This window comes from Malaya genurostris, chromosome 2 (genome assembly GCF_030247185.1).
Source record: "Malaya genurostris strain Urasoe2022 chromosome 2, Malgen_1.1, whole genome shotgun sequence".
In the NCBI taxonomy this organism is placed as follows: domain Eukaryota; kingdom Metazoa; phylum Arthropoda; class Insecta; order Diptera; family Culicidae; genus Malaya; species Malaya genurostris.
This window is the reverse complement of record NC_080571.1, coordinates 296,495,066-296,521,970: the sequence shown is the minus strand read 5'-3', so window position 1 is coordinate 296,521,970 and position 26,905 is coordinate 296,495,066. Positions and strand designations below refer to the sequence as shown.

The 26,905-nt window shown below is 39.6% G+C and overlaps 1 protein-coding gene across 6 annotated transcripts in view; it reads right to left on the bottom strand.

The window, feature by feature from the left end:
• The window catches only part of LOC131430659 (uncharacterized), a 367,753-nt gene extending 343,122 nt beyond the window's left edge, over positions 1 to 24,631 (bottom strand). For all 6 annotated transcript variants that reach the window (XM_058595798.1, XM_058595799.1, XM_058595800.1 and 3 more), the window contains exon 1: positions 23,660 to 24,631. The gene's annotated coding sequence lies outside the window, so the exon portion shown is untranslated. The remainder of the gene's footprint in view (positions 1 to 23,659) is intronic.
• Positions 24,632 to 26,905: the final 2,274 nt, after the last annotated feature.

The window sequence follows — 26,905 nt, the reverse complement described above, 5'->3', positions numbered from 1 at the left end:
GTGCCGGTGGAATTCGGCTGTTGTGATTTTCTTACTCTTCCTTCGTTTGTCGGCAAAATCCGGGGGGTTTCCCGAACATGTGTTCAGTTTTTCCATTGATTGACAACGGTTCGACATTATCCGGTTACCAGAGTTACACAAGGGAAACGAATTATTGAATACATTTTGGAATTTTTCGCTTGAGCTTGAGTGACCACCCCTGGTTGCTACTCCGTTACTGATCGGGATTAGCTGAAATTGTTCAGAGAATTTCCTGGGAATGGTAAATCAATCAAACGTCTGGTAACCCCAGTATTCATTGATCAGCACCGGCGCCGGTCAGGCCCGAACGTGGATCGACTAAGAAATGGAAAGGGATGTTAGTCTAACACTTGTTGTAACAAGAGCCCGTATATTCTACTGCCGCACTCCACAAGTGTCACTGGAGAAAAATCTTTATTAGTATAAATTTCAGTGATGGTAGCATTCGCGCCCGACTTATTCGGTCTCATGCTGCTCGCACATCAAAATAAGTTGAATTTTGCAGGTACCTTAATCCCTCATACGATGTAATTCATAAAGACCTAATTTGTCAAATGACGGAGAATTTCATTTGCAATGACTTAATGTTAGATTAGCATGAATTCTAATATTTTTTACTGTAACTTGAATTCTGCTGGCAGGTGCGAATGCACCTTTTACCAGCCAAGCTCCTGTGGCTTAGTCGAACAACAGACGTACTTTGTGATTCACTGATTCTCGGTTCAAGTCGCGGCGGTCGCTGTCATAGTATCAGTATTCATTTGTGAATACGACTTACTTTACTATGGGGCGCCTTTTCAAAATTAGCCATATGGAAGAATGGGCAGAACTTAATCGGGAATATCTCCACTTGTATTAACGGCAGCAACATAGTTCTTTCACTATTTCATCAAAAATATGATCAGGAATTCAGGATAATATTTTGAACAGTATGAGATAACCACAAACACTTCAAAAATTAAGTTTTCTTAAAATTTGAATACAACGCGGAAAACTCTTCACTTTCGCTTGGGTTTTTCGCGCAAGGACGACGATTTTGAGACAGTCAGGTACATATCTTCAACTGAACGTTATTAAAGAGGAACCGGGGTCGAAAATCAATCATTTCTTCTTGTGCGTTGGATGGAAGCAGATGCCAGGGCAAGAAGACGCATTCAAGCAGCGGCATCGGAGAGCACACCATCTGCGTGGTTGAAAAAAGAAACGCATAGGTCGTAGTTCTTTTTGTCTTTCGGTCGTCAAGACGAGAAGCCGCATTAAACCAGTTTGACATCATTTGGCACTGCGAGCGGATGTGTTGCGGTTTGTTCGCAAAGCTAGTTTCAACTTAAGCAAGCAAGAGCGATTGCGCCAGACAGCAGAGCTGCTGAACGTTTGCATTGGAGAGAATGCTATCTAAAGGACTATTAAGATTACTTCTTTGCAAATTGAAGGCAAAAATCAACAGCTTAGTGAAAATCCAAAATAATTTGATTTGCTCCGTGCACTTATCGCTGTGCGAAAATCGTTCGAGAAAAATGTTCCGAACTGTGCTAAATATCGTAGAGAATTCCACAATTTGGTCCTTCTAAAAGCCAGAAATGAATCCTGTACAGCATCTTGATGGTTTCTTTCAATGGAATATCCAAATCCGAAATGAAATAATCGACATCAAAATTCTATAAGTGCCTATATGAGTGGCCGTTGGAACCGCCCATTTGTGAAAAAGCTACAAACGAAATCAAGTAAAAAGAAACCTCTTAAGCAAAATTGATTCAGTTTGGTACGGATTAGGGTCATTTCGCCGAAAGGGTTATTTCGGCAAAATTGCATTCGGCGAAGTGGCCCATTCGGCGAAATAACTCTTTCGGCGAAATGACCCAGATCCGTGCCAAACTGAATCAATTTCGCCGAATCCTGAAATCGTCTCAAAATCGTAATTAGAATTGATTTAAAATGAAGACAAATGAAAGGGCGTTAACGCCCGTTTTGTTGACCTACAATTGTACTTCTTCAATAAAGAGTGATTCATGAACCTCAGAACGGAGTTCCCAAGAAAGCTTGTTGACTATTAGCTACTAAGCATCAAATCAATTGCATAGGTGTATCTACCAGGAAAATGTATGTGGTATTTTTCGTTTATTAAGTAAAATGAAAAAAAAAATATCTAATGCGGCTACGCCACATCGTTTTGGTTCATGTGCTACCCGACCTCGCTACCGCTCGTTCGGACCTAACTAAAGCAAAGAAGTAATTTGCTCCGGGCAAACGAGGCGGTTACAGGTTTGTATGCAATAGGCCGCCGCTTCCGACGGCGGGTCGGCGGCCGACTCAGTCTTGGCTTCAGTTATGTGGCTGCGCCACATCAGTTATACAGGAGAAATAAAATACCGTTTCGGCGAAATGACCCGTTCGGTAAAATGACCCTTTCGGTGAAATGACTCTTTCGACGAAATGACCCTTTTTAAATGACCCGCTCCCGTTTGGCACTGCGAGCGGAAGTGTTGCGATTTGTTCGCAAAGCTAGTTTCAATTCAAGCAAGAGCGATTGCGTCGCACAGAGCTGCTGGTCGTTTGCATTCGAGAGAAAGAAATCGAAAAGTGGACAACATTATATAAAATCAGCCCTTCTAATGGCTCTAAATGTTACCTAAAGAACTATAAAGATTGCTTCTTTGTAAATCGAAAATTAAAATTAGCAGTGTAGTGCAAATCTAAGATAATTTGATTAGCTTTTTTTGCAATTTTCACAGTTCTAAATTCGCAGCAGTGTCTAAAATCATGTATATCCAATCAGTGTTTAATATCTTAGAGAATTATACAATTTGGCCCTTCTGGAATCCCGCACAGCATTTTGATAGTTTCTTTTACTGAAATATTGAAATCCGGAATGAAATAATCGACATCAAAATTCTCTAAGGCCCGCTTTTCGATGATCGAATTTTCCATAGCACTCATGTCTTGTAACAATAACGCTCCCGGGTTGGACAGAATTAAATTAAACTTGGTGAAGAATCTGCCCGACCTCGCAAAAGACGTTTGTTGCAATTGTTCAACAAGTTTCTTGAGCAAAATATTGTTATACCTGACTGGAGACAAGTGAAAGTTATCGCCATTCAAAAGCCGGGGAAAGCAACTTCCAATCACAACTCATATAGACCCATTGCAATGTTGTCCTGCATCAGAAAATTGTTCGAAAAAATTATTCTTTGACATCTCGAAACTTGGATCGAGACGAACGGTTTGTTGTCAGATACTCAGTTTGGCTTCCGAAGAAATAAAGGGACGAATGATTGCTTTGCATTACTTTCGTCTAACATCCACATTGCCTTCGCTCAAAAACAACAAATGGCCTCTGTATTTTTAGACATTAAAGGAGCATTTGGTTCAGTTTCCATTGATGTTCTTTCAGACAAGCTCCACCAACATGGACTTCCAGCGGTTATAAATAATTATTTGCACAACCTTTTGTCAGAGAAATGCATGTATTTTTCACATGGCGATCATGCCTTACCCCGCTACTCTATAATTTTTACGTGAATGACATTGACAACTATCTAGTAACCCCATGTACACTTGAACAATTGGCAGATGATGGCGTTGTTTCAGTGACTGGACCCAAAGCTATTGATCTGCAAAAACCATTACAAGATACCTTAGATAATTTGTCCGTTTGGGCTGTTAATCTTGGTATCGAATTCTCTGCGAAGAAAACAGCTTCATATGATGGGAAGAATGATCCAACAGGTTTTGACTTTCAAATACCTCGGGGTGTGGTTTGATTCCAAATGCATGTGGGGAGGACACATTAGGTATGTGATAAAAAATGCCAACAAAGAGTAAATTTTCTTCGAACAATAACAGGATCATGGTGGGGTGCTCATCCGCAAGATCTAATAAAATTGTATCAAACAACGACACTTTCAGTGATGGAATATGGATGTGTTTGTTTTCGTTCCGCTGCAAACATTCGACATGCATTCGACACATACAATGAGTCTTGAGTCGTTTTTGGGAGCTTTCATCGCGACTGCTAATAAGATGTGAGGTACTGGATCCCCTGGTTATTAGTAACTTCGAAAAAAACTAGTCGAGCTTCAATTTCAAACAAAATTTATGACAGTATATTTTAACCATATGTCACAGGAAATCAACCTTTCAAGATATATTCCTATCCATGACACCCTCCTAAATGTCCCTGACTCAGCTTGATTTTTCGACACATCCATGCAGCGCGAAGTGCGTGAAATCCCGGAACACCTTCGCTCGATGGAAATCCCAAAAATATTTACAAGTAAGTTCAGGCATATTGACTCTGAGAAAATATTTTACACGGACGGATCGCGAATTGAAGAGGCTACTGGGTTTGGTATATTCAACAATAATGTTTCGGTCTCATTTAAGCTTCAAGAACCTGCATCTGTTTATATAGCAGAGTTAGCAGCAGTTCATTATAGTTTGAGTGTAATCGTCACATTATCTCCAAACCATTATTTTCTCTTCACAGATAGTCTGAGCGCAATTAAAGCCATTCGCTCAAACGCTGCTGGTAAAAATAAACCTTTTTTCTTGGGCAAAATAAAACAGTGCCTGAACGACATATTGAATAATAATTATCAAATCAAAATAGTTTGGCCGATAGTTTTGCCAAACATGGTGCTAGTGAAGGTGAAATTTATGAGCGACCGATTGCTTTCAACGAATTCTATAGCGCGACTCGCCAAAGAACACTGGCCAGCTGGCAAGCTTCTTGGGATAAAGATGATCTGAGTCGATGGTTGCACTCAATTCTTCCTAAAATATCCACAAAGGCATGGTTCAGGGGACTGGATAAGAGGGAGGGACTTCATTCGTGTGATGTCCAATCACTACACGTCAGATGCACATCTCCTTCGAATCGGACTTTCCGAGACTAATCATTGTGCTTGTGGCGAAGGTTATCGCGATATTGATCATGTCGTTTGGACATGCGTGGAGTATCGTGATGTCAGATCTCAACTAATAAATTCCGTGCGTACCCAAGGTAGACTATCCAATGTCCCAGTTCGAGACATTCTTGCTTGTCGTGACCTTCCTTACATGAAACTTCTTTCATTAAATCCATTGGAGTTCCAATTTAAATCTTATTTTATGTTAGACTGTTTTCTCTTCCATGAGTTCAACCAACAAATCTTACATTGAATAAAAGTGATGAACTGATACAAACAAACTTGAAATAGTTACAAGATCATGTACAAAATGAATGTATTTTATTTAATGTAATTTATAATAGCAAATCACTTGATAAAAGCAGTGTATAGATTAACTAGTGAATACCAAAATACTAATATGATGTTCGAAATGTATTAGGTTTAAAGTACTATGTATTGTGAATGCCACGGCGAAGAAAAATTTATGTATATTATTATTATTTTTTTACATATTTTTATATCAGGTGTACAACTTTGCTTCTGACGTTTTCCGATAGGTGGCTGTACCGGCTGAGGCTGGTCAAAATACAAAGATGATAATGCCTTTAAAGTGAGTGTATACAGTGCCTAATTGTCATCACCGTTTCAGTGATAGTTGTTTTTGTTTTCGTATTATTCACGCTCGAAAATGTCTGTTTATGTGCCCAATTCTCGCCATTTGCGGGAAGTTTTAATTTTCTGTTACAATTCGAAAAAATGCAACTGAAGCACATCGAATGCTCTCATAAACTTACGGTGATGCTGCTCTAAGTAAAAGAACGTATCGGAAATGGTTTCAACGTTTAAAAAATGGTGATTTCGATGTCGAAGACAAACATGGTGGTGGAAGAGAAAAAACCTTCGAAGATGGACAACTAGAAGCATTGCTCGATGAAGATTCGTGCCAAACCCAAGAAGAGCTTGCCGAATCGTTGGGAGTGAGTCAGCAAACCATTTCAAAAAGTCTCAAGGCCCTGGGTATGATTCAGAAAGAAGGAAACTGGGTGCCGTACGAGTTGAAACCGAAGGACATCGAGCGCCGTCTATTTGTATATGAGCAACTGCTTCAAAGACAAAATCGTAAGGGGTTTTTACATCGTATCGTAACCTTAATCGATGTTGGTTCGATGCGATAATCCTAAACGCAGAAAATCATGAGGAAAACCGGGCATGCTACTTCGTCGAAGGCAAAACCGAATATTCACGGCGCCAAGGTTATGATTTGTATTTGGTGGGATCAGCTCGGTGTGATTTACTACGAGCTCTTAAAACCGGGTGAAACCATCACAGGAGATCGCTACCGAACGCAACTGATGCGTTTTAGTCGCGCGCTAAAAGAAAAGCGGCCACAATATCAAGAGCAACATGGCAAAGTCATCCTCCAACACGACAATGCTCGGCCTCACGTCACTAAAGTGGTCAAAAAGTACCTGGAAACGCTGAAATGGGAAGTTTTGCCCCACCCGCCATATTCCCCAGATGTCGCCCCTTCTGACTTCCACCTATTCCGTTCGATGGCACACGGCCGGGATCCGAAAATTGTCGGAAAGATGGGAGAAAGTTGTCGCTAGCGACGGACAATACTTTGAATAATACATCTGTAAGGATTTTTTTAGCAATGAAGCTTTTAACTTTAGAAAAAAAAAACGGCGGAAGCAAAGTTGTACACCTGATATGTATATTGCCTATGAAATAAACGTATTTATGGAAAAAAAAATTCAATTGAGCTAACCCCTCCCTGAGTTCTGGACTAAAGTTATTTGCATATACACTGGACCCTCAATTTACGCACAAAGCCGGGGATGCGTCAATTAAATTTTTATTAAATTAGATAAAACATCGCGTTATTTCAAACTTTTCGCACAAAAAAATAAGGTTTTTTTTTTTAACTCCATTCGATTTAGTGTGAATAACGCAAAAAATATAACTACATTCATACGCAAAAGCATTTAGGACCATCTAAGTATATATTCAGAGTACGGAAATCCATAAGAGATATTTCAAGATCCAAGAACTACTTGGAATAGTGTCCTTAGATATTACACTGTGCCATCGCATGAACTACAACGGTTAATGTCTATTGTTTGTATGCTGTTGATAAGTTAAGAGTTACACATTACTAACTTGTATTGTTCCAGGTATGTTCTCAGTAGTACAAGAACTTCAGTGAAAACAGACTTCAAGATCTTCAAGAGCAATCAGCAACTTATGAATAATTTTTCAATGCTGTTCGTATTCGTGGATCTACATAGTGCCTTACTTGTCTATTTTGAGCTGATCCAGAAACGTTCACAGTCATCTAAAAACTTAAGTGAAAACAGACCTGAAAATATTAAAGCCTGACCTCTAGGTAGTTTTCGGGTCACCCAGAGTATCTACAATAAACCTCTTATTTGGAAGTGGCATCACTAGCATAGACCGTGATCAATAAGTTCGCTATTGCACTTTGTTGTTCTGGTAGTTCTTAAGGCCCTAACTCCAGGTAGTTTTTGGATGACCTAGAATATTTACAATAACCAAATGATTTGCATGTGGTATCACGAACATGAACCGTGTACAAGGATCTTGATAGTTCACTTAGTTACGTTAGCAGATCTTAAGACCTATACTCCAAGTAGTTTTTGGATGAACAAACACTACCTCGTAACTCATCACAATGATCCAATTGATTAAATGTTATACCACGAATATGGACCGCAAAAAAAAACTCACTATTGTCATCGATTTCGTTGGTAGACCTCAAGGTCTATATTCCGAGGAAGTGTATTTGGATGGACATAACCACAGTATGAATATAGTTCATATACTGATTTCTTTTTCCAGAGAATTCTTGGATTCCCCCGATCTTAACTAGATTCATATAATTCAATTTAGTAAAGCAGGCTGGATTGTTTTGTATACGTATAAATACAAAAAGACACACACGCACTCGTTATTCAGACAGACTTGAAAAAACCCTAAATATCTCGATATTCTCCTTGGCGAAATGAGTTCATTTGTTGCGTAAAAAAATCATACTTTTTCAATCAACAAAATCATTCCGAAACCTGTGTACAGCTTATAGACGCTAGACACTTATCTTCCACAATCAGCTGGTTGTACTTCAATCGCGTTGACGTAAAATTTCACGTCTGATAAGATTTGCTATCAATTTAATTACCACTTCGGAGTCCTCCCCCCCTCGAGAAGACGAATTTCCAAAATTGTATTATTATAGAGTGTGTCTGAAGGTAAGAAACCTTATTCGTAAGCCTGTTTTCTCGTTTTCATACCGATCAAAAAAGATGTTTCTATTTTTTTGCAAATGACTCACCGTATTTCGCACTAAACCGCTAACTGTTTTAAATTCATACCGAAACCTTTCGAAGCGTGGAACAAAGATGTGACTCCTGTGGTCGGTCGTCATACCACTCCGACATTTGTTTCGAGTACTGCACTGCACTGCACCGAGTACATGTTCGACTCACCCACCGTTCGGAATAGTTAAACTGCCGAGTGGCTTAGATCCCGGCATGCCGATCAATCCGCCGACCCGCACTGAAGACCTGGGCTCGGCTGTCATGCCAAGGCGAAGAAGGATGGCGTTGGAGAAATTCAATTTGTTGCACTTTGTGAATATAATGAATGTAGGTAGGAGTCTTTGCACGCTAAACTGCTTTGTAAATGACTGAAGGCGAGTGAAAAAAAAATTTGCACTCCGCTAATGTTTCACCTGGTCTGGCTGGGAAGAGCTTTATTGTTTCGACTGGCGATCCCGAGATGAGAAGCAAAGTACGGTAGAAAGTATTTAGAACACTATTTTCACATGGTGCCGGAGAGCCGGAGAAAAGAAGCGAAAATTTTCTTCTTTCTCTCGCTTGCTACTTCGCAACTCCCGATTGGGTGAGATAAACACAATCGCACATGATTTACGGACTGTAATGAGCTGGGACCGAACGAACGGAGGTTGCTTCAAAGGTGAACCTCGGTAAGCGTTGAATTCCTGGTAGGGAGTTTGTCTTTGGGAAGATTAGAGAGAAATAGCCTAAGTAGCCGAACGGTTATTTCTTTTTTGTCTTTCATAAGATCTACAGACATAAGATCGAATGTGTGAATTTTGTGCAGCATTTTCGAGAAGGAGGTCAACATTCCAAGATGGAGTGACCAGCTGTCCATCAGTGTGGATCGAGACAGATTCCGGATTTAATTTGCCTGGTTTGTACGGGAAGAAACTTCAGGGTGCGTTCGTCTTTCAATTTTTAATGTGCCAATTTTACTCTGTAATGCAGGCCCGTACCCAGGATTTCGTTTCCGAAGGGGCCCTAAGATAAAAAAAATATGTTACAAAGGGTTGGTTATGTACATAATTTTCGGTACGTCTTTTACCGGTGTTTTCAACAGACACTGGAACTATCATTATTAAGTATTTAAATTAAATTTGTAACTGTGACCGAGAGAAGGTTATTGTGTTACATTTCTTAACGTTTACTGCCATGCCATATCAGTCGCACATGTCTAAGATTTTCTAAATGTCCATTTCTAGACCACAAAAATCAACAAGACTTGTGAAAGATTGCGAGAAGTTGTCCGAGTTAGCTCCCCTTCTCCGATTCGTGGAGAACGAAAAAAACATCTTCTAAATTTGTAGGTCATATCAGTTGATGGCCGTAAAAAACTTACTTTAACTATACAGGTTTCGAAACTCACATCGATTTCTCAGAGACGACTTGAGGTTTGGAAACAGATAATAGTTCGAAGAGGCCAAATCAGGTGAACAAGGTGGATGGGCAAGTAACCGGAGCCCTAAACCGTTGATTATAACCGTAGTAGCGATGCTCATATACTTCATGTAAGGCCCTTTCACAGCGATTTCGGTCTTTAATCGCTCCATTAATGCACGCTTATACTTGCATTGAAGTAATCCTCCAAAGGTATACCATGACAATCCCAGAAACCCAGCCTTCCATGCTCTCGTGCCGCTTCGAAGCACGATTTCGGTCCTTTGTCGAGTAATCATTTTGTTCTCTAGCGTATAATAATGAATCCATCCAAATATGTACTCAAAGTGCACTTGCGTTCGTCTTTTTAGTCCTAAATAAGGTATATGCGGGATCCAGTGGCAGGATAACTTCCTCATCTGCTGAATCTGAATCTGAAATAGTGTTTTCGCGGTATAAACTGAATGTGTGATCCACGTCAGTGATAGCCCTTTCCGTTAGTAAAAAAAAAGTAAAAAAGAAAAGCTATGTAGCCACTGTGAAAATATGAACTAACTTTTCTCGGAGATGGCTGAACCAATTTGCACAAACTTAGATTCAATTGAAAATTTCATCTCGATCCGACCTCCGGTTCTGGAGTTACAGGGTAATATGTGAAAATTAAGGAAAAAATATGCAATCAATTTTCTCGGAAACGGCTTAACCGATTTTCACAAAATAAGATTCAAATGTCAGTATTTTTTTTTGTGATATTTTTGAAAATATACGTAATATGAGAAAGGCATCACTACACCACTAGGTGGATTAAAAGAGGTTTTTCAAATAGTTGTTGTCGAAAAATGAAAAATCGTACAAAAAAGTGTAGTAAAAGTGATTTTCACACATTTAATAAAATCTAAAAAAAAACCTACCCAGAAAAAAATTTACTTAAAAATTTAAAAACGAATTACTTGAACAAACATTTTTGATTTTGATTCAATTTTGTCCCAAGATAGGTGTTTATGTTCCCTACCAACCATTCATACATTGCAGGGTTGGTAGTTTTAAGGAAAAAAGGTTTTCCAACAAAAACCATTTCTTGTTTAAACTGATTTTTTATTGAGAACTAATATTAACTGAAAGTCATTTTCTATCCAAGATTTCAATTTGTAAGAAAATTTGTAAGCAAATTACACCGAATATCCTATTGCTAGTTACCTGTATTAGCAAAAAGTATCAGTACTGGTAGTCAAAAGAGGAGCTAACTAAGTGCTCGCAAGTTCCTATCTCATGCCTCCCCGTGGGTCAATGATGATATTTGGTCAAAACCTTCTGTTTTAGTAGCAGAATGAGAGGATGTGAATTGGTTGATATATAATATTTTTTTTGAAATGTGAAAATTATTGAAAGTCCTTCAAATAAGCTAAATATTTCGCCTTGACGTCCTGTTGCTAAAGTGTATTTAAACTCTTATTGTAACTTTAAATTGGCAACTTGTTTTGATGAAAACCGTCTGCAACATTCCTTGCAATTCATGAATTATCATTTTGCACATCATCCTTATATAATTTGACGCATAAAGCAAAAAATATTCAGAAGTGTGCAATATCACACTATATTCCAAGGGTTCTGGTTCAGAAGAAGTTGAAGGTTTGGAGGGTTTCGGATCATTGAATGCAATTCGAGAATTAGTAAGAATAGAAAGTGTTAATTATTGATACAAAACTGATGAACATAAACTAAATTCGCGTCGATTGCTTGCCAACTGCAAGGGATCAAAAGACTTTCTGTAATGTTTTAATCCATTTGATACAAACATTTTATTTAGGTGGGGCTGGAACGATGGAACCCTATGACCTCGGAACACAATTCGCTCTGTATACGGAACGTGTTATCGGAATTCGATTGTGTCAGCACCTCCCTGAGTTCTGGACAAAAGTTATAAATGTTCCCTACCAACCATTCATACATTGCAGGGTGGGTAGTTTTAAGGAAAATAGGTTAAGTAACTCAAGTAACACACAAAACTCGTTGCACGCCAAACACCTCTCGTAGATCTAGTAAGCATTGGCGATTGCAGTGGAAAAAATACAGTGGAGTTACAATAAGTTCCTAATTTCTGATAGATTCTGTGAAGGTCTTATAATTCTTGAAAAACATTTAATCCAGATCTGATTTCCATTCAATTCCATTAAACTGACTGAATTCTTCTAATTCGCAGAACTTGTTAGTTCATAGGTATATACATTTAGTTCGGCACTACTGGTCTCCCATTTTCTGTTAAGAAGTGTAGTGAAAAACAAAAGTAGAACTCAGCGATGCTTGAGTTAAGTTTCACAAATCTTGATTTAAATTAGAGCAAACATTGTATCCAAAGCTGCTGATTTTTTTTTTTGGATCCGACTTCCGGTTACGCAACTACAGAGCGATGAGCGTCAAAACAAATAAATAATTTTCACAATCTCTTCCTGAAGCCAATTTCTTATCACTGAGAATGTGTTGCAATGTAAGAAAAATAATGGTGTCAGGTTCAAATTATATGGCGGATATTTCAAAACTTATCAACCAAGCTCGTATGTGGCCTGACGTTGTCCTGATGGACCACAACACCTTTTCTGTCGATCAATTGTGGTTGTTTTTAATCAATCGTTAGCTTCAAACGGTCCAGTAGAATTCCGAGTTCTGATAGGCTCACATCCATATATAGCTACGCTGTGTACTGCCTTTATAAATTGTATCAATTCGACACAGAGGAACAAATGTGTGACATTTTTTGTAGCGGCTTCCGATAACGTCACAGCATATTTAGGTATAATAAATTTCAGCTCTTCCTCCCTATCATGCTTAGTCTATTTTTGTGGATCTAATTTTTTAACTGAATATCTGTTCGACTTTCAATTTCTTATATTTAGTTTCTCTTATAATAATATAATATAATATAATATAATATAATATAATAAAATATAATATTGAAAATATACTTTAATATCCCAAGTAGCCCGTTAAGTTGCTGTCCTGGCTTTATACCCTGATTGTACAACTTATCAGGTGTACAACTTTGCTTCCGCCGTATTCCGATAGGTAGCTTTACCGGCTGAGGCTGGTCAAAATACATAGATGATAATGCCTTTAAAGTGAGTGTGTACAACGCCTAACGAATTGTCATCCCTGTTTCAGTGACAGTTGTTCTTTTTTTTTTTTTTTATTCAATATTATAGTATACTTTTAAGGCACACTGCTTAAGCTCTAAGATGCCAAGGGTATTTACTAATCTTAATTACGACTAACTTAAAACTAGAAAAGTATCATTATGTAATGTAGCGGTAGCGGATTCTCGAGAAGCTATCGGTAGTGGCCGGTGAATTGAATATCGCATGAGGGTCTTCTATATGCCGTTGGCGAAGATCCATGTTGGCCGCATCCTTCGGTCTGCGTGGGTCCGCGGGAAACACCCCCAGGCTACGAAGGCCCGGCGGGTGGCCCGCATGCTGGTCATTGACTGGAGCGGTCTTCCGGTGATGGTGATGTTACGGAAGAGAATGAAAAAAAGAAGTAAATATTGTGGGAAACGGGGTAAAAAAGGGGTGTGGGAACAAAATGTTTGAAAACGACAGAGATCTAATTAGTTGCCATCGAGATGGTGAAAAAACAGGGAAAGGGGAACGAAAAAGTTAGTGACAAAAAAAAAGATCTTGTTAATTCCAATGAAGATGGTAAACAGGGACGGGGATCGAGAGAATCGGGCGGATGTTAGTGTCGAACCTGTAGGTGGAGATTATATTTTCTGAGCGAGGAATAACACATTACACTTGTATATCAATGTGTTTAAGGTACTGGTATATGAGAAGCATATATGAACTATCCCGACTCGCCAACACATCCCGAACCGGCACCTCAGGCGGTCTACCTCGGGCCCTGAGGGATTCCAGTAGCTTCGACCTGGCGTCACGATACTCTACGCACGACCACACGACATGCTCGATGTCCAGATAACCGTCGCCACAGGTGCAGAGACCGCTCTCCGCAAGCCCAACACGCCGGAGATGTGCGTTGAAGGTGTAGTGATTTGACATGAGCCGCGACATAACACGAATGAAATCGCGACTCACGTTCATCCCCCTGAACCAAGGTTTCGTCGATACCCTAGGGATAATGGAATGTAGCCATCGTCCCAGTTCGCCATTGCTCCATGAAGTTTGCCAACTTTCGAGAGTTTTCTGACGAGAGATACTGAAAAATTCATTGAAGCAGATTGGTCTTTCATAAATATCACCTTCTAATGCGCCCACCTTAGCCAATGAGTCTGCCTTTTCATTGCCTGGAATGGAACAATGCGAAGGGACCCAGACTAACGATATTAAATAAGACCGTTCAGATAAAGTTCGCAAGTGTTCCCGTATTTTCCCCAGGAAATATGGGGGATACTTTCCTGGCTTCATTGCCCGGAGAGCTTCTATTGAGCTTAGACTGTCCGTCACAATGAAGTAATGGTCTTTGGGCAAGGTTTCAATGATCTCAAGGGTGTACTGAATAGCAGCTAATTCTGCGACGTAGACTGAAGCCGGATCACTGAGTTTGTACGAAGCGGTGATGTTTTGATTGAAGATGCCGAAGCCTGTGGACCTGTTGATGTTTGAACCGTCAGTGTAAAACACCTTTTCACAGTTGACTGTTCTAAATTTATTATAAAAAATATTTGGGGCCACTTGAGGGCGCACATGATCCGGGATTCCACGAATTTCTTCTCTCATGGATGTGTCGAAAAACACAGTAGAATCAGAAGTATCCAAGAAATGAGCACGATTGGAAACAAACGAAGAAGGATTAATATTCTGAGCCATGTAATCAAAATACAAGGACATAAAACGGGTTTGAGAATTGAGCTCGACAAGCCTTTCGAAATTTTCAATCACCATCGGATTCAGGATGTCGCATCGAATTAGCAATCGATATGAGAGATCCCAGAATCGATTTTTCAACGGTAAGACGCCCGCCAGTACTTCAAGACTCATCGTATGAGTCGACTGCATGCAACCTAAGGCAATACGCAAACAACGATACTGAATTCTTTCCAGCTTGATGAAATGAGTGTTCGCCGCGGATCGGAAGCAAAAGCATCCGTATTCCATCACGGACAATATCGTTGTTTGGTATAACCTGATCAGGTCTCCTGGGTGGGCACCCCACCATGATCCGGTTATTGTACGAAGAAAATTGATTCTCTGTTGGCATTTTTGTTTCAGATACCTAATGTGACATCCCCAGGTGCCTTTGAAGTCGAACCAGACCCCGAGATATTTAAATGTGAAGACCTGAGCTATGGTTTCACCCCCTAGTTGAAGCTGTAATTGTGCTGGTTCTCGCTTCCTTGAAAATACAACCAGCTCAGTTTTCTCCGTAGAGAACTCGATACCCATTTGAAGAGCCCATGTCGACAAGTTGTCGAGGGTATCTTGCAATGGTCCTTGGAGATCGGCAGCTTTGGGTCCTATAATAGACACAACGCTGTCGTCGGCAAGTTGTCTTAGCGTGCAAGATGTGTTGATACATTCATCAATGTTGTTCACGTAAAAGTTGTATAAAAGGGGGCTTAAGCATGAGCCCTGAGGAAGACCCATGTAACTGAATCGTATTGTCGACAAATCACCATGCGCGAAATACATGTATTTCTCGGACAACAGATTATACAAAAAGTTATTCAAAATTGGTGAAAGACCATGCTGATGCAACTTCTCAGATAGGATGTTTATGGAAACTGAATCAAAAGCCCCCTTGATGTCTAGGAAAACTGACGCCATTTGTTCTTTACGAGCAAATGCCATTTGAATTTCGGTTGAGAGCAACGCAAGACAATCGTTCGTTCCTTTACCCCTGCGGAAACCAAATTGTGTATCTGAAAGTAAGCCATTAGTCTCGACCCAATTGTCTAGACGAAACAGAATCATTTTTTCGAACAATTTCCGGATACAGGAAAGCATAGCAATCGGCCGATACGAATTGTGATCGGAGGCAGGTTTCCCTGGTTTTTGAATGGCGATAACTCTTACTTGTCTCCAGTCATGTGGGACAATATTATCCTCAAGAAGCCTATTGAATAAATTCAATAAGCGCCTTTTGGCAGAGTCAGGCAAATTTTTCAACAAGTTGAATTTGATTTTGTCTAACCCCGGAGATTTATTGTTACACGATAAAAGCGCAAGTGAGAACTCGACCATCGAAAAAGGTGTTTCGTTTCTGTTTGATGAAGCGACGCGCATGATTGTCTGTTCCGGAACAGAGTCAGGACATACTTTTTTAGCGAAATCGAATATCCAGCGGTTAGAATATTCCTCGCTTTCGTTTGTGGTGTTTTTGTTGCGCATTCGTCGGGCTGTGTTCCAAAGAGTGCTCATTGATGTTTCTCTCGATAATCCGTCTACGAATCGACACCAATAACCGCTTTTCTTCGCTTTAATCAAGCTTTTCATTTTAGCGTCTAATGCCGCGTAGTTTCTGAAATTATCAGGTGTTCCGTTTTTCCTAAACTCGACAAATGATGCAGTTCTCTCCGCGTTTAATTCTGAGCACTCTTTGTCCCACCACGGGTTGGGGGGACGGATGTTAGTTTTCGCGCCGGGTACACGTTTCGTCTGAGCTTGAGTCGCGGTGTCGAGAATCAAGCCAGCCAAAAACGTGTACTCTTCCTCCGGAGGAAGTTCTTGTGTTGTTTCTAGATTCTCAGATATCAAATTTGCGTAGCATTTCCAATCAATGTTTCGTGTGAGGTCATACGAAACATTGATTGTTTCCGATGGTCTTAATCCGGTGGCGATTGAAATTACGATAGGCAGATGATCGCTACCGTGGGGATCAGGGATTACCTTCCACGTGCAACCCAACCGTAGCGATGTCGAGCAAAGGGATAAGTCTAGCGCACTTGGTCTTGCTGGTGGTGCAGGAATTCGTGTCATTTCTCCCGTATTCAAGATTGTCATATTGAAGTTGTCGCAGATATCATGGATCATAGTTGATCTGTTATCGTCGTGAAGACAGCCCCATCCCGTACCGTGTGAGTTAAAGTCTCCTAAAACCAACGTCGGTGCGGGAAGAAGCTCTATGATATCATTGAGCCGCCGATGCCCAACCGAGGCTCTTGGAGGAATGTAGATGGAAGCAATGCAAAGGTCCTTGCCTTTGATTGTAACATGACATGCGACAACTTCAATACCTGGTATCGAGGGGAGGTTAATGCGATAGAAAGAATAGCACTTTTTGATCCCCAAAAGTACTCCTCCATAGGAATCATCTCGATCCAGACGAATAATGTTAAAATCGTGGAAGTTTAAGGGTATTTCAGAAGTTAGCCAAGTTTCGCACAATGCAAATGCGTCACATTTCAGATTATTTACTAGAAATTTGAAAGGATCTATTTTTGGGATGATACTTCTACAATTCCACTGTATAACAGTGATTGTATCCGTGACCTCGGTGGGTGTCTTAGCCATCGAAGGATACGATCGCTGAAAGAAGGGGCCATTTTGCAGTCAACTGCTTCAAGAATGTTTTAACTGTAGGAATAAAAGCCATTATCAGGCTTTTAAGAGGTTCAGAAATATTGAAAGTAGACATGATCCAGTCCACAATATCAGAGAATTTAACAAACCCAGTATTTGGTAAATTTTCTGACTGATCTTTAGGGACTTTCGGGGGTTTTGAAGTCCCAGGAAGTGATGGAAACTCTTGCTCGGAATTTAATTTTCCAAGGCCTGGAGCTTTTTTCTCTGGTTTTTTGCCATCACTACCAGTTGTTGTAATTTTTCGGAACCCATCAGAGGACATCTTCGAACCCTTACTAGGGAGCTTTTGAGAAGATTTATTTCTCCTCTTTCTAATTGATGAGCTATGAGGGACAGCCGAAGATGTACCTTCGAGGGGGTCATCATATTCGCTCTCGTCAGTTGACAAGTAAGCGTAAGGATTTTCGGTAGGTGGCGTAGCACATTTCAACATTTCTGCAAAAGAGCGTTTGGAATGTTGCTTAAGTGAACGCTTCATTTTATCCTTACGCAATTTGTACACGGGACAATCAGAGAGGTCATGCGGCCCCTCCTTACAGTAGAGACACTTTTCATTGTCTCCACTGCAGGAGTTATCCGCATGACTCCCTCCACACTTTATACACCGGGATTTATTGCAACAATGGGATGCTGTATGTCCCAATTGTTTGCAATTGGTGCAGTTCATGACCCGCGGCACAAAAAGACGAACAGGTAAACGGACTCGGTCCAGGAGGACGTAATTAGGCAAAGCCGAGCCAGCGAAAGTCACCCGATACGAGTCTGATGGGATATAGGACTTAGTCCCATCCTCAGCGGTCGATACTGAACGCAATTGCTTGCAGTCCAGTATCTTAACGTTCTTGAGTAGGGGGTTTTTAAAACCGCCTGCCCCATGCTTAAGAACGTCCTCGCAAGTCAGACTCGGATCGGTGATCACGCCGTCTATCTCGACTTCGCGAGCTGGTACGTATACGCGATACTCCCGCGTGAAATGCTCACTTCGAACGATCTCATTAGCCTGTTTTGCACTGGCTAACAAGACCCTAAGCTTGTCCGGGCGTACTTTCTCAATTTTTTGTACAGTATTGTATCGCGAGGACAGGTCATTAGAAAGTTTTAGAAGGTTCAATTTTTTACCATTCGCTTTGGTCCGGATGTAAACCGCATACGGTCCGGCCGAGAGTGCAAGCCCATCGGGATAGCTTCTAATGCGAGATTTATTGCCATCAGAAGCATCCATTTGATCATCGAGGGGAAGGTCAGGCAATTCTGTGCCTTTTGTCATGGCACGGAAATGTGTCCGTGCGGGTAAATATTAGGGGGCAATAAAAATCTAATGGTACTGAACAACAGGGAAAAAGAAAAAAATACTTAGCTTTAGCTCTCGAAGGGTGATCGGCCGACAAGGCCCGGTCCTAGGCGACCGGTGAATACTCCAGTTCAATAAAGTGCAAAAAACCTCTTTGAGGAAAAAGCACTTTGTTTTTAGTCTCTCACTACACTGTCCAATGAAACCAATCTTTTTATCACTATATATATTTATCACTGTTTCTAATGTACAACGATATATACGCAGCGCCCAGCGCTGGCGCTGGCTAACGGTACCACACGCAGTGCTGCTTTACACAAGCTCACAGTCGGCCTTGAGAACGGATTAATTAGAACTATCACTCGACCGCACTGATGCACACAATAGAATACGGAATGACCTTGATAACGGAATAAAACAATTCACCACGCGATTGGAGAAAGCAGAATTTACGTCCGATCGATCCGATAGTCACGGCACGAATGACAGTTGTTCTTGTTTTCGTATTATTCACGCTCGAAAATGTCTGTTTATGTGCCCAATTGTCGCCATTTGCAGGAAGTATTACTTTTCTGTTACAATTCGAAAAAAAAAATGCAGCTGAAGCGCATCGAATGCTCTCAGAAACATACGGTGATGCTGCTCTGAGTAAAAGAACGTGTCGGTAGTGGTTTCAACGTTTTAAAAATGGTGATTTCGATGTCGAAGACAAACATGGTGGTGGAAGAGAAAAAAAACCTTCAAAGATGAACAACTACATGCATTGCTTGATGAAGATTCGTGCCAAACCCAAGAAGAGCTTCCCGAATCGTTGGGAGTGAGTCAGCAAGCCATTTCAAAACGTCTCAAGGCCCTGGGCATGATTCAGAAAGAAGGAAACTGGTTGCCGTACGAGTTGAAACCGAGGGACATCGAGCGCCGTCTATTTGTATCTGAGCAACTGCTTCAAAGACAAAATCGTAAGGGGTTTTTACATCGAATCGTAACCGGTGATGAAAAGTACCTCACGTTGCAAAAGTGGTCAAAAAGTACCTGGAAACGCTTAAATGGGAAGTCTTGCCCCACTCGCCGTATTCCCCAGATATCGCCCCTTCTGACTTCCACCTATTCCGTTTGATGGAACACGGCCTGGCAGATCAACATATTCAATCCTTCGAAGAGTTGGAAAAATCGATTGCTTCATGGATAGCGTCAAAAGAGGACTCCTTTCTTCGAGCCGGAATCCGAAAATTGCCGGAAAGATGGGAGAAAGTTGTCGCTAGCGACGGACAATATTTTGAATAATTCATCTGTAAGCACTTTTTCGCAAAGTTGTACATCTGATATCAAATGAGTTTATACAAACAGAATAGTAACCATTGAGTTATAAAAACAGGGCCCTTTCCGGAATTGTACTTAATATCTTCAAGTTCTTCAGAATAACAACTGTACACATGTATGTTCGACAACCAGTAATATCACAAGTCTCAAATATCTGCTTGAAAAATCGAATTTGCAGCTCTTTGAGTTTTAATTTGAGAGTTAATTATTCTTTACAGTAAGATTCTCTGTCAGGCTTACAATTTTATTTCTAGTGGAGAGCCTCATTCCATATTTTATTCAAAAAGAAATGCAAAATCAATTTGGCATATATTGCGTCGGATACAATCAAGATAACCATTTGAAAAAGGCGGGTGGGTAATGTCAGAGACATAACTGGGTGTCGTGAATACGAAAACAACTTACATGTTCCTTAACACTTCCGAATATCAATTAGTTGATGAATTGTATGAACTATGCAAGCATTCCCCTTTTCCACATTTTTCGCAAAAACAAAGAAGGCTTCACTTGATCTAGATTACTGCGAATTTCACACAGCGAAAAGTGCAAAAATCAAATCAAACAGTTCTAGATTTGCACTAAGCTGAGGATATTTCCCTTCGATTTGCGAGCAAGAAATCCTAATAGTTCTTTAGAAAACTTTTAGAGCCATTAGAACGGCTGATTTTGTGTAATGCTCTCCACAGTTGCTTTTTCACCAATGCAAATGACTGGCAGCTGTGACGTAATCGCTCTTGTCGGAAGCGAAACTAGTGTTGCAAACGACAAAAAATACATCTGCTCGCAATGGCGATAGAATCCAAACTGATCCAATTTTTGTTGAGAGGCTTGTTTTTACCTGATTTCGTTTGTAGCTTTTTCACTAATGGGCGGTCCTAACGGCTATAAAAATAGCCGCATACAGAATTTTAATGTCGATTATTTCATTTCGGATTTGCGTTCCATTAAAAGAAACTATCAGGATGCTGTACGGAATTCATTCCTGCCATTCAGAAGGACCAAATTGTGGAACTCACTACGATATTAAGCACTGTTCGGAACATTTTTCTCGAACGATTTGTTGTACAGCAGCAGATATTTCATTCTCTTCCTCATTTCCGATGGGGTGTAGCAAAAATTATGTTGATTTCGTTAGATACAACAAGAAATATTCACGATCAAAAACCTATCACTCTCTCAAAGGGTAAATTTTGAAAAGGCACCCCGTAGTAAAGTAAGTCGTATTCACGACAAAACCTATCATACTGCAATTGAAATATGAAGGTTTTCGATATACTGCATAATTGTTGCAGTGGCAGTTATTTTCTTTTAACCTGATAGAGTAAATATTTTTGTAGAATTTCTATAACTGCTAATGGAACATGGCAAACTTGGGGATCTGCTACACAAATCTCTTCGATGTTTAAAAAATTGTAAAACTCAACAGCAATAAGATGCACAATCGCAGCAATTGTATAACATCTTAATATTTCCACCAATTATATATTGTGAACTGATTCGCGCAATTCTTGAAAATGGTGCTGTCGTTTGGGCTCAATATTGTTAACGCATCGAAGCCATTAAGAATAAACTTCTTCGGTTTACCCTTTGTAGTCTCTTTTTGAGGGGTCCCTTAAATTTTTCAGCCATCAGAAGCGTTATATGGTTATCGATTTGCGCTTTTTATCCGTTCGCCTAAATGTCTCTTAGGCCGTTCGCATAGCCGGTTTCGTTACAATATCTCGAGCTGATTATCCTGGCTTGTTAAAAGAAACTGAATTTAGACATTCACTCTCGTTATATTCAATCTCATCCATTCCTGATAATTTAATCAGCATTATCTGATAACGGTTTTTTTTAATGTGTCGTCTATTTATTCATTGTTCCCAATTATTTTTAAGCTGCACTTCTAGTTCTTAAGTGGTAGGCTCAGTTATAGAAGCTATCATAATAAATTATAATTCGTTGACATGAAAGATGAAAAGATTTGTTGCCTGATGATGAGAGAGACTATGAAATTTTCGCTTCTTTAGGCTTTATCAGTTGCAAAAAAAAATAATTGAATTAAATAAAATAAGCAATACATGTCACGATTTGTGTACTTAACATTATATCTAATTACCTAAATAGTCAAAACTTTAATAGGATTACTTTTTTTATTTATGACTTCTGGTCAGTCAGTAATTTTTACTTTTTTCGGTTTTTTAACGATATCAAACTAACTGGAGATGACATATCAGAGACTCGGATGACTCGTATCGCTAAGATGTCTAAGTTCAACTCTTCTGGTAGCAGGTAAAAGTTTAGATACGAGAAGCCTTCTGCTTACTTAAATGACCCTTGTCACGTATCACTTTTCCGCACTTTATTCTTCACATCCTTGCTCTATGATTTCATATTCTTTCTCCTCTTATAATCTCCAGTTAGTTTAATAGGATGTACGAGTTTCATCAGATTTCAGATGTCGATATTCATCCTGATACTACAGTAGCTTAAAGCGCCTTCTAGTGAAACAGTTCTCAATTTGTCAATCCTTCACCAACTTCTTGAAAAACTGATTGATAACATCACTCTCGTGAACAATTCTGATTTTTAGTTACAGAAGACCACCTTGTAGATACAATACGAATTGTTTAGTCAATCATTTAATAGATATTGGAACCCAAGAACAACTTCTCGAAGAAACCATCTGAATGAGTCAACATGAATTTTCAACCATGAAGTGCACCACTTAGCGGTACCAATTGGAGACTTTACAGATATTGTTTACACTATTTGATCTGTATTGAACTCTGGAACATTCTTCTCGAAAACACCACTACTCTATCTCAATAAATTGTAAAGGTATGATAGAATCAATTTTCATTGGCAAAACTGTGATCCCACTAACGCCACTGGGTGGTTGAGTTTCTAACTAATATGGTTTTCATAATGTAGACCGCTACATTCCGAACATTTTTGTAGAAGACAAAATCGCTCTAAATCTTTTAGTTTTCGCACTAGAGCATAATTTTGATATTGTAATTTGTACCATAGCAAGCACACTAATTCCATCTGATGGAGTGATTTTGAAATATACTTTAGCTTGTTAATAAACTCTCAGTCTCTCGAAAAGTTATTTGAAGATTCCAGATGCTAGAATATTCGTGATATTTCATGTTCAAACTGTTTTTTTATATTGTAAACCTATGAATTATTTTATGCTCTTTTCAAAGTATCCCTGGCGGAGCAGTTCTCAACTAATTGTCTGTCAAACTACACTAAATTGTTGGTCTAGGTATCTACAACAAGTTTACCGAAGACTGTATAGCTCTATCTGTCAACCGAAGCGAAATAATCGTTTACAGCCGCAATCAGTCGAAATCCCATATGCTCTGGGTCCCGTTTATCGCGGATTCGCTTTTCACGCCCCCGGTGAACCGCGTTTTTACGAGACCCCTCTGTACTTATAAGCAATTTTCGCCATTTTTGAGTCAGCTTGATAGATGCAGTCTATCCTTAATCGTCTTCTTCTCAACACACCGATTTTCGATATGGGAACCGATATGAAAGTGTGGGCAGTTCATGTGGAAGTTCAAGCTATCTCATTTTAGGTAATCTTTTAAATCACTCCGGTTGACCCAATTAGAAAATTAGCAAACGATTTCATTAAGCCAAGTGGCGCCGCTAGAAATGAGGGCACTTTGCCTCACTAACCTAGCCTATGCAATGCGAAACCACGCCGTCACATGCCTACGTATCCCGGAACATCAACAAAAACTGGAAATGGTAAAAATCCGTCATTCCAAACTCGCAAAAGTAGTAAAACCAAATGCTACAGTTGGTATAGGGTAAAGGCATTTACTGTGCTGAAAGCTGAAAGAATTGTTGCAAAGCGTCTTTCCTTACCTCAGAACCACACAGCGAAGTACTTCGCCGGTACCGTCGTCGACGCACCCCACCGGTTTCTGGTCGGCGGTAAGTATAGGTCGCTCGTCGCAGGAGAATGGACCCTCTTAACACAAAAAAATACAGCAGATTCCTCTTCAGCGATTGCAACAGCCGCACGGAGCACAACAAACAGAAGAATCCACAACTTGTTCTGCTCCGTTCATTAATTCCTAACCGTGCTGTGGTCTTTTATGCCGCCTATAGTGTATGCAGTCAGCCGCTGGGCGGACGCCTATGACTGAGGAGGCTCTGTCCGGATACCTTCTTTTCCCAGGTCGCTGGCTCGGAACGGGTTCGGAACTCCAGATTGGCCGCTGACGTATGTATGTGTACGTATGTATGTATGTAGCTACGTATGAACGTACGTATGGTCGGACTAAGTACGAAAAACAACGTTTTTCTTCTCGGTTGTAGCACACACTTTGGGAATTTTTTCTTATTTTCCCTGCACTTTGAGCAACGAGCTGAAACAGCTTCTTCCTTCGTACGTAAGCTGTTATTAAGAAGCACTTGAACGTATTTTTCACTCCTTTTCTCTTTGCTTATAATTGTAATATCACGAGTAGGGCTCTTACCCGGTGGTTACACTCCTTTTCACGATGCGCACACAAACACTTCAGCTGCCGCTACTCCCCGAAGCAGCCAGATAAAAGCCTCACTACTTGAGGTAGATCCTACTTTTTTTCCACACCTAAACGAACGAGATTGTTATCCCAAAGCACAACTTGTAAGATCTTCTAAAATGTACTAAATGCACTCTATTCCCGTACAGAACGTACAAAGCACCTCACTTTTCACGCGAAAACGCGTCATCCACTACCGAAGGAATGCAGCTTCAATGCAATGCAGATCCAAGCAACCAATGAAGGAAAAAAGCACTCTCAACATTTAGCACCTTTCAAATGGACGCTCAAGACATCACAACGCTACCAGTTTAAGCTTACAACTAACCGATCGAGCTCAGGTTGTAAAGTGGATCGAGTCTCTCGCACCTATACTTGGCCGAAGTTTCGGTGTGGTAGCGCGTTATGCATTGTTGTTCCGCAGCTTTGCCAGCTTGCAACCGAGCAACCGCGTGGTGTTCGTGGCAGGCTTTGTCGAATGAACTGTTTTGGTTCATTCGAGGGGTTGGAGTGATAGAGATGCTCGAAATTCATTACGTTGCCTTGGGAAAGCGGAAGGTAGAAATGTTTCCGTACTTATCATCCCTAATGCAATCAGCTGAGATGTAATATTTGGTATTTTATTATTACTGCGATAAACAAAAGCATTTGATAGACTTCATTTTTCTTGAAAATATTCTTCATATACCTGAACTATAATCTAAAGTGATATTTATCGCTAACAAAAATTAAAATGTTTATCACCTAGGTGTAGAAACAGATTCATTAATCTATTTATTTTTGCCTTAATTGGAACTAGGATATTCAAAACGAGACCATCACATTCGTTAATGATAAAACTGGTTCGGAACTACGATACTCTAGTTTAAAATAAACATGAATCAACCTGATGATTATACCAATGAGGGGCTGTCCATAAAAGACGTCACGCCGCAAGGGGGAGGGGGGTGTTTCATAAAACGTGACCTTTTGTGACAGGGGGAAGGGGGGAGGTTTTTGGAATGTGACGTCCAATATTTTCAATGAGCGCATTTTTGAAATACCTAATTATATTACTGCTTTGCCCTATTTCCTGAAAAAAACGCCATAATAAACGTTTACATTCTATAGGAAAATGTGTATTTGTTGATGTAAAAGCTTCTTCTTGTAAATTCGGAAATGAGTGATGCAGGAAATCATTTCTGTTGTGATCAGCAAAAGTGCACGGAGGAGCGAATAAATTAGCGAAATTAATAAATTCTGCCTAATATGAGTAAAAACGAAAAAGATGCCTTCGAACGGTTTAACTTAAGTTATACACTGACAATTTTTTCAATAATTTGACTTTCTAGCATTGATAATAGTACACAGAAAGAAAAGATGAAACTTACACGATATGTAAACCGATAGTACTATGAAATAGACATCAGTTAAAACGAAAATCTGATTTAAAACCATGATTGATGTAAAATTACATTAAAATTCATTTATTTTTTCATTGAACAAGACTGTATATTTACAAACCGCATCGTTTTGTAATGTAAATTTCCATTTAATTGCCAGCTCCAAATATGTGCATGAAAATAAATGTAAAATCACAAAATATTTTTATCTGTGTATATCATAAGAATTTCGCTTATCTCATTCTGATGCAAATTATTCAATTGTACTCCATTTGAAAAAGGGCGGAAGATCAACGATTTCAGACGTAGATCATGTCATGTCTTATCTTGATCATATGTGATTTTCCTCCACCAACAACTCTTTGCTTCTGTGACAATTTGTGACAAAGGAGTCAAAAATCGTCAAAAAAGGCTGTCTTTTATGAACAGCCCCTAATAGCGTTGATTGAATCATCACATTATTTTATTGATAACTATAATAATTATTATAAACGAACGATCACAATAAAGTGATTGTGAAAATTGTTCAACACTTCTGTAATAGTGACGCAGAATCTTCTTCCTTTAAGCCAATGCACTTAACAGACATAGCATCTCGATCTATTTGTTTTCTTATAAAAGATGAATGGTGAATCTGAGATGATTAAATAATGCTACCCTACATAGAGAAAAAATGCTGTTGTTCTGCAGCAAGAAAAGTCTTATCTTAATCATATTTATTTTATTTGTGAACATGAAAGTCAAGCTTGTCCCAAACAATAAAACAGTAGATTTTCCAGGTTGATTAATGTTTATTTTAAACTAGAGTGTTGTAGTTCCGAACCCATTCTATCACTAACGAATGGTCTCGTTTTGAATATCCTAGTCCTAATTAAGGAGCGGGTAGGGTTTAACACTTTTGAAAAATCATTTATTATTTTCTTCATATTTTCTTATAGTACAACATTTCAAGAATATTCTATGAAATTTTCGAGCCTATTGGAACAAAACTCTGGAAGTTATGGCCCTTTATCTATGGATATCTCATTCTGAGAAGAAGCAAGAGCTCGGCGCACAGGCCCAAGATTTATACTTCGATTGCCTTCAAAACATGGCAAAACATTCTTGAAATGTTTCATTATAATAAATTATAAAAGAAAAAATATGACTTTTTGAAAATACGGGCTCCCTTGAGTAATAAATCGTTTCCACTGATTTGA